Raw genomic sequence first — 9,663 nt, forward strand, 5'->3', positions numbered from 1 at the left:
AAAAGATAAAAAAAATACTTAAAACTAGAAATACTAGGCATTGGATAAGGTCCCCAAACATTAGAATGGATAATATCAAACGAGCGACTGTTTCATGATTGACTTGTAGGAAAGGATGTTCAACGATTCTTGCCCAACTAACACGAGTCACATTAGAAGGATAGACTTGAAGGAAATGCATGAAATAGTTTAATCAACTTTGAAGGAGAGGGATGACCTAACCGTAGAAATTCAAGTAAAAACCCTCCTTTAAGGCATAATTCCAGGCTTAAGCACTTGAGTTTACACAACTCATTTTATAAGGTTCTCAAAAGCAAATTATTAAAATGCCCTTAATCACTTAAAAATCAATTAAACCCTTATATCTCTATACATATTTAGGAAAGAAAAAATAGAACTAGACATAACATTAAACACATGGAACAAGATAGTGTAACTGTTGGACTTTGTAGCAAGTAAAAAATAACGATATTACCCTTAAGTGGATTTTGTAACATGTTCATCAAATATAGGCTATCAATTTTAGCGACAATCTAGTCTCCTAGGAGCATATATATACAAACATTTAGGTAAGATTACCCTTTTGTTTATCATGTTGCGGATACTTGATTAACTGTTAAATTTGAAGGAAATATAGTAATTTGTTTTAGACCCAAGATATCATGGATAAGTTGAATATATATGAAGATTTGTATCTAAACATATACAAAATGAGGTTTAGTTAATACTTTTTTTATAGGTTTTTATAATTGTAAATTTTATGTTTTAGGGTTTCTATACATTTTTGAATTCCACAAATTACTTGAAACTTTTTGTTTGCTTGTTGCTAAACCATTTACCAATTTACTCATACTAGAGAGTGATCGGGTAAATACAAAACCCAAAATAACCTGAATCGTCAAACCTGACCCCGACCTGATCACCATCTTTGTAAACCCGACTTAAACCTAACCAGTTCCCGCCCCATCCCTAGGTTGCAGAGTGAAATTAGAAACCTGAACCTGGGTTTTTTGGGTAAACCTCAGCTAGGGTTCCCCATAATACCCCACGAGAGGCCCCATCCCTAAAGGTAGGGATAGTTAAGAAAGGAAAAATGATTTCTCGAAAGGAACCTCATCCTCAACTTCCACTGCACCCGCGCATGTCAAAGATAGGGCAAGTGTGAGGTGGGAACTATTTCCTTCAATGAAATGACCAAATTTAAAATAAAAAAATTAATCTCAAAATCTATAACCACATAAAAAAAAATTAAAAAAAATATTATAAATCCAACGAAATCACTGACATAGTGAAGTGACTGAGTTTAGTCAAATCTCGGGGAAACCAAGAACCTCTCTCTCTCAATTTTAATGGAGGAGCAAGAGGGGCAGCAGAAGCCCCTTCCCTGTTTCTCTGTTACGCCAAACTTCCTTCCAAAAAGAAAAACTCAATAAAATACAGAACCAGGCAAGTCGGAAATGCAGAGGAAGAATAATCATCTCAATACTGAACATTGATGGTCACTCACAAAAATCTTCTCCTGATTAGTCTCCTTGTCGGAAGACTTGCTGATGGAAGCTCTGCCGCTTAGGTTTTCTGTTTTACAAGAAGTAACAAGAAGAAGAGATTCAATAAAAAGCCCTAGAATGATTCAATATATAAATAAAGAATGAGCTTTCTCTAATAAATTTTGAACGCAAGTAAACAGATAGATCAAGGTGCAATTTGTTACACCGAAGAAGATATCTCGTAGCACTTTGCTTCGCCTAAAAAAACAGCAAAAATCACTGAAACAAAGAGAAAGAAGAAGAGTGGAGGGATGAAGATGGATGGGAAACGACGGAAGAAACAAAATTGTTCATTCCCTAGTTTCATTAATGTGTAGAGACATCAAAGAAGATATCGAAAAGATCATCTGGATATCAAAATTAGATCATATTTAAATGCTTTCTGAGAGCAAATAAAGTAGCATGATCACAGAATAGCTGAAAGTGAAACAAAAAGCATTAGCATTTATTAAAGATGGAAATTTTTATGGAAAAAGACAGGAATATCTCCACACGTGGACTCAGACTCTCATCAACCACTCAACCTGCAGGAGGTGAGCGGCCATTAATGACCATTAATAAACGAAGCAGACAGATGTAAACATAATTTTCTCAAATCTGAACCTCGTCCTGTGCAGAAACCCACCCACATCAAGCAGTTCCTTAACAACACAACCGCGACGGTAGGATTTCATATTAATACAACAGAACATGATGCCAAAGCAGATACTGTTCGTGTTGAAGAGCAAACAGGGAACCCAGACAAAGGGTAGACAAGAACCTGATTAAAAAAGTCGAAAAAGCTTCTTGCAAGCTTTCAGAATCTTGATTCTCCTTTTCCCAGATCTCCCGTGCACGTTCAGATTATCGGGTGGAGGAGAAAGGATCTCACATTGGTTGTGAATCCTGCAATACCCTTCTCCCACTGAAGAAGATCGTCTCATTGAAAACGCCCTCCCCACTGCGGATTTAACATTGCTTTGGCTTTCAGATCCAAGCCTCCGAGAAACAGCAGAAGAAACCGACGAGTTCCTGCTCAAAATCGCCCCAAATCTCTCCCCATCTTCCTCCTCTCGCTCCTCCTCGGTTATAGCCTTGTGCGCTTTTTCCTTTTCTGGGTTTGCCTGGGTTTTAGCCGACGAAGCTGGGTTAGGATTTTCCTTGGAAAATTGGGACAAGGAGAGGTCTGAGAAATCTATGGATCTTGACCGGTTGGCCTGTCCGATTCTCATTTTGGAATACCCACTCATTTTGTGATTCTTTCCCGAAGAGAACAAGAAGCGGTCTGTCTCTTTTGATGTTCGGAAATCGGATGAACACACACACAAAGAGAAGGACTCGGATTCAGTGGAGTTGTTGGAAGATAAGAGGAGTGGGTCTTCACTCTTCAGATTCACAGTGATGCTAAAAGTCGAAATAAAAAAAAAAGGGGATTACAGGAAAAAAAGGGAGGAGGGGCTCTTGTACTGCTTCGATTCTCAAGTAGAGTAAATGATGGGTAGTTATGGTGGAAGTGTTTGCTGATGCAGTTTTCAGGAGAAAATGGTGATGGAGGTTCCAAATGTGGCAGACGGAAGAGGGAGATGAATGGAGGAGTCGAGAGGGAATGGAAATAAATAGGTAGTGATGCTTTTCTAGGGTGAACAAGACAGGCGATCTGGTGCCACACTTTCTGAATTGTCTGCTACCACACCCATATAAAGGCAGATTATGAAGAAAACAGACAAAATATAAAAAGTTAATCAATAAATGAATCAATACGAACTGTCATCGACAATTGATTTTATCAAGAGTGAGTCCAAGTGAAAAAAAAACATTAAAAGACCTTCCTTCAAAACGGAGACGCCAATAACTGCACTGGATTTGGATTTTTTAGATTCCGACTCGAGTGTTTTTTCCAAGATCCCCCAACCACCCCAATGGCCTACCAGTGAGTGAAGTCCAAATCCACCTCAAGCAATTAAAAAAGCTTTAATGAATGTTTGACTCAGAAGAGAAAGGTTTGGAACGGAGAGAGTCGGCCATGGAAGGAAATACTGAACCAGTCAAAGAAAAAGTGATCAGCTCCGTCAACTGACGGTCAGTATGAATGCGTGAGAGGCGCAGAGATTTTGGTCGGTTCAAGCGTCGGTGGGCAGCTGCATCGCTTTCCTTTTTTGTTTTTTTTTCTTTAACATGCACCGGAGGCAGAGATCACATGTTGATCAACAAAACAATCTTGAAGGAGCATTGGATTCAATCAAGTGGAAAATGGATATTCTGGCTTTTGGGGATTGAAGAATTCATCTCCCAAACTCCACTATTCCCTGCTCCAGAAAAATTCTGCAGATTTTAACGTTATTGAAAAAATTTCTAGGTTCCTGGAATCGTGGCTGGAACATGATTGTTTCTTCCCTCCCACTTCTGTTGCCGTGATATTCATTATAAGATCCAGGAATCAAGAAAACCAACAAGGATAAAACTGTAGATCATCAGATTTTGAAACTTGAGAAATTGAAGGCTAAAAGTTTTTATGCAAAAGTTTAAATTTATATGTATAAAACATGTTTTTTCATCCTAAGTGTTTTTTGTTTTTTTCATCCCGCTATTATGTTTTTATCTTATATGATATGATGTATGTTAGGTACGCAATGTCTTTATATGCCTATGGTTCAATTTTCATTCATTTTATAGATGTATTGTAAGAGATATTTATGTTTTGGAGGGTATTTTTGTCTTTTATGTAAAAATCATTTAAATCCTGATTAAAAGAAGAGGGGGCGTGATTTTTCTGGCATGCATTCCAAGGGAGTAGCTTTTGCTTCTCTCTTAAGCTTTTCTATTTTTCATGGGATCAGAGCGGTAAAGTACTTTTTGGGTAGATTTCTTTCATTTTTGTGGTTTTTTTTTCCTTCTTCAGCAATCCTTTTGTTTCTGGATTGGTAGGGTAAAAACTGTTAGAAATTAGACACCCTAATTCAATATTATCAAGAACAATAATAATCGCAGAAGAATAAATAATCAAAGACGAATACACAACATTTATTTAGGTTTACCTCAACGTGAGACTACGTCATGTTTTTTCGCCGCTGCAATAATTTACTATGATGAATAAGAAACAAGAGACTCAAACTCTCTATGTTTTTACTCTAACCGCTCTCACACTCAACTCATGATCATCAATCACCCTAATAACGGTGCCTCCAAATTGCTAGGAGAAAACCAGAGCAATCGAAATGCAATATGAAATCCCCAAACTATTCTTAATGAAACAACAGTCAATATATCATGAACCTTTCGAGACAAGAGGGGGGCTTCCCGCCCCCTTCCAACCCCCACGACGACCTTACCACAAAGTACAATTTGCATGCTTACTCTACGTAAGGGGTTAATTAGATTTCTTTCATTTTTGTGGTTCTTTTCTCCATCTTTAGCAATCCTTTTGAAGGATCCTCTAAGATTTCTAGACTTGTAGGGTAAAAACTACATTTTTTCTTTTTTTCTGCCAACCATGGCCTTTTAGCTCATAACTACTTCTCCTAATTGAAAGATTTTTGGAGTTTAGAGTCATTTAATGATCCTAATTTAAGGAATTTCTTTAGTATTGCCTACATCATCCACAACCTTGCTTGCATCATCATCAATTTTGCTTACATCACCCAAGTTTCATGCAATTGAGTTGTTTATTCTTCAATTTCTGGTCTTGATTGTTGAGATTGACTTCTATTCATTGGAAACTGATTGGGATTATTGTTGGATTGCCCTTAGGCCCACTCAATTGCACAAACATAAAATTTTGGGGGAAACGTTTCCATTTGATTGGTTGACGTATTGTTACACTAAATTGTGGTAGTTTGTGGTGTTTAATGGTTGAATCCATCATACAAATTGTTGTCCAAATGACCAATGAGGGCTCACATGTGAAATTCTATCAACCTATTCAAATAACTATGATTTGGTTCAATGGATTGAATTATATCAATTGAAAAAAATCAGTTTTGATGTATTTGAGGGCCAAAAGGATGATAAAATACTTAATAGATGATCCTCCTATACCTATTACTGAAGATTGGGTGACTGAAGATTTAGTGATAACTTGGTTGGTTAACAATATGGAGTCACAATTCAGTTACCAGATTTTGATTTTACTACGAAGGCCACGTGGACTACCATAGCCTTTATTCTCACTCAGGAAAGTAGCATGGTAGTAGATCAATGACAAATTACTTCACTGAGATGAAAGGGATAGTATAGGAAATCAACATATTCCATCCATTTATTGCAATTGTCAAAGACATTTGTGAGAGGAAAAATCATATTCAAGTGGCTCAGTTTCTAGATGGTTAGGGCTCTGTGTATGATGTCATTCGAACACAGTTGTTGGCTAATGAGGATGTGACCACCATAGAGCAAGTCTTCAATAGGGTTATTTAGGTTGAAGGTGAAGTAGTGAGTAAAAATGACTTAGATTAAAAGTTCTCATATGCAACTGCTCTTAACCTCCAACCCTCTACTTGCGGACCTGATGGTCAGTTTCTTGGTGATAATAATAGATGTAGAGGTCACTCCTCTACTCGTGGTTGTGGTTGGAATGATAGTGGGATCGCAAATGTGTTCACCATGGTAGGTTAAACCATATTTTTGAAAAATATTGGGAAAATTTTGATAAACCACCTGAGCCAACTCTATATTAACAAAAAAGATAACACTTCTCACATTGGCACTTATGAAGAAATTCAACAGTTAGTATAGCAATTGGGTCAGTTGACTGTATCATCTACCACTTCTTCGAGTGTAGAGACTCGTACTTCATCCTCAACCAGTGACACAATGGCGAGTATAAGTATAAATGCATTTAATGTGTCCCACTCTCCCTTCCAGATAATTGATTCAGGAGCCTCTATCCACAAGTCAAGTATGTCTTCCTTATTTTAGTGCATTAACTTGTCTTCTTCATATCGTAGATTTACTTTGGTGATCAATCCACCTCTCCCATTTAGGGGGAGGGTAGAGTCACACTATGCCACATATATCCTTAGACTCGGTTATCTTTGTTCCTAAGTTTATAATTAATCTCTTATTTGTGAGTCGCATTACTAAATCTATAAAAACTCTTCCATAAATTTTTATCCTACTACCTATTTTTTCTAGGACTTGCAAATGAAGAAAACGATTGGGCTTAGACATGAAAAGTGAGGACTTTACATGTTAGATGATGTATCTGTTTCTCGAGTTGTGGCACTCTACTACAGATTCATCTTACTTAAGGCATCTACATTAGGGACATCTATCACCAATTAAGTTGCGTCTTTTTTTTTCCTTCATTGGCAGCAAATATCTTTGATTACAAGTCTTGTCAGTTGGGAAAGCATCATCGACCCATTCTCCTAGTTAGTTCTAGTTGTAGCATCAAATTGTTTGAGTTAATTCATTTTGATATATGGGGGTCCATGTTGGATTCCCAATCCATTTGATTTTGAATATTTTGTGTCATTTATTCATGATTTTAGTTGAGTAACTTGGATGTATCTTCTATTGGAGAAATCCAAAGTCTTTGATGTATTCCTAAATTTTTTTAATGAAATAAAAAATCAATTTGGAGCTTGTACTCACGTGCTTCATACTAATAATAGGTTGGAATATCTTAATGATAAGTTTTTTACTTTTTGTGCCTCCATGGTATTACCCATTAAACATCTTGTCCTTATACCCCTCAATAACCTAAGTCATTTTGGGGGATGCTGGCTTAACTTCTTGTTTCTTAATTAATCGAATGCCCTCCTTTGTTTTGAACGGTTAACTTTCTTTCCAAGTTATAAAACCACATGTATACTATTTGATGTGGTACTTGTGTTTTTGGTTGTACTTGTTTTGTTCATATATTTGGAATTTCAATTGATAAGTTGTTACCTTGGTCAGTCAAATGTGTCTTCTTATGGTACTCTTGTCAATAAAAAAGGGAACAAATGTTATGATCTTGTTTGTTGGAAGGCATGTGTCAACTGATGTGACCTTCTTTGAACATACTACGTATTTTGAGTCTTCTAGTTGTATTCTTGTTTCTTCTGCTCCTTCAGATAGTTTTGTTCCAATTTGGTTTGGATCTCCCAGCTCCATCAGGTTCCTCTCTGCCTCTTCATGTTTACAACTGCCATCCTCGTGCTCCTACAAAGTAGATAACCCTACAAAGCTACCTTCTCGTGCTCAGTTATCTTCCTCTTTACCTATAGATTTTTTTCTATTAGATTTAGACTTGCCTATTAGTCTACCAAAAAGTAAAAGGTCTTACACTTCCCATTCTATCTCTAAATATGTTTCTCTTGACTATTTGACCTCTTCCTTTAAATCCTTTGCTATGTCCTTGCGTTCTATTATACCTGGTAAGACCACTATCATGGGGGTGTCATTGGGTTTATACTATAAAATATAGATAGATCTATTGAACAATATAAGGCCCGACTGGTAGCAAATGGATATACATTGGCCGTCCATGTTGATGTGTTTGAAACCTTCACTCTTGTGGCCAACTTACCTTGGTACATATCTTAGTCTTTGTGGTAATTAATAGTGGTTGGCCACTTTTTTAGCTTCATGTGAAAAATGCTTTATTCTATGGAGATTACATGAAAACGTTTATATAGAGCAATCTCTTGGGTATGTTACTCAAAGGGAGACAAGGAAAGTATATAAGCTACAAAAGGTCATTTATGAACTTAAACAGTCCCGGGTGGTTTGAGAAATTTAGCATTGTAGTAATGTAGATTGGGTTCTACCTGAGCCATTGTGATTATTCTATGTTCACACTCAAGAGGACTAGTGTAGTTATTGTCTGGGGATGATCTTGAAGGCATTACTGGAGTTAAACAATATATTGTCACACATTCAGACTAAATATTTGAGCTCATTTAAGTACTTTCTTGACATTGAAGTTACTCGCAGCAGATGAGGTATTGTTCTCTCCCACAGGAAATATATATTATTTATGCCGCATGAGTGTAGTGTGTTTGGTGCCAAACCGGTAGATACTCCCATAGAAGTTAACCATAATCTTCATGACACAGGGTCCTGCTCTCAAGGCTTGAACTCAATACCGATGTTTAGTAGGTAAATTGATTTATGCTACAGTTATCATGCCATATACTTCATTTGTTGTGGGAGTTGTGAGTTAGTTCATAGAAAGTACATTTAGAAGTTGTTCAACGGATCTTAAAGTATTTGAAGGATACACTTGGCAAAAATCTATTGTATACTCATAATAGACGGATTGATGTATTTGGATATTTTGATGCTGATATGTTGGATGTAAGATGAACAGATAGTCTACATCAGGCTATTGTTGTTTTGTTGGAGGTAACCTGGTAAGCTAGAAAAGTTAAAAACAGACTAGTGTGGATAGATTTGATGTAGATGCCTAATATCGAGTAATGAGCTTATGTAGATTAAGTCTATTCTTCTTAAGTTTGGTTTGTAGTTGCCAAGTCTTATGGTCATGAAATATAATAATCAAGTGGACATCTTCATTGCAAACAACTGTGTTCCACGAGAGAACTAAACATATAGAGATTGATTACCATTTTATTAGAGATCTAGTTATGCAAGGAAAAATGGTAGCTCCATATGTAAAATCTTTAGAGCAGCTGGAAAATATGTATACCAAACCATGAGGAAGACATGAACATATCCTTCAACAACAACAAGTTGGGGTTATTAGAAATCTACTCTCCGACTTGAAAGGGAGTATTAAAATATCAATTCAGGGTATTTTGGTTATTTTTATATTATATTTTTATCTTAAATAATGTCTTAAGCAATATCCTCATAAGCATATGGTTCAATTTTCATTCATTTTAAATATGTATTCTGAAGAGATATGTAAGTTTATGTCTTGATGGGTATTTGTATCTTTTATGTAAAAATCACTTGAACCTTGATTTGAACCTTGATTAACAAGAAGAGGGAGACCTGCTTTTTTACAAGCACTGGCAGCTACTCCCGCTCTCCGAGCTATTCTTCTCCTTATTTCTCATCTTTTCTCATCCAAAATTCTGATATTTCAAAAGTCCTCTGGAAGAGATACTTCTGTTGCAATTTGATGCTTTTAGTTCTTATTTACATGCATGAAAAATACCAAATTGAGAATTGTCCACCCAACCAAAGT

The 9,663-nt window shown here is 36.4% G+C and overlaps 1 long non-coding RNA gene across 1 annotated transcript; it reads right to left on the reverse strand.

Moving 5' to 3' along the window:
- Nucleotides 1–1,246: 1,246 nt before the first annotated feature.
- On the reverse strand, nt 1,247–3,183 carry LOC137946344 (uncharacterized). The gene is made up of 2 exons (XR_011111061.1): nt 2,308–3,183; nt 1,247–1,575 (listed from the first exon to the last, which is right to left on the reverse strand). It is a non-coding gene; the product is annotated as an uncharacterized lncRNA (long non-coding RNA).
- Nucleotides 3,184–9,663: the final 6,480 nt, after the last annotated feature.

Source organism: Aristolochia californica, unplaced genomic scaffold, assembly GCF_029961685.1.
Source record: "Aristolochia californica isolate CCGP_79_NKW_82.1479 unplaced genomic scaffold, dmAriCali1.0.hap1 SCAF_12, whole genome shotgun sequence".
Lineage (NCBI taxonomy): Eukaryota > Viridiplantae > Streptophyta > Magnoliopsida > Piperales > Aristolochiaceae > Aristolochia > Aristolochia californica.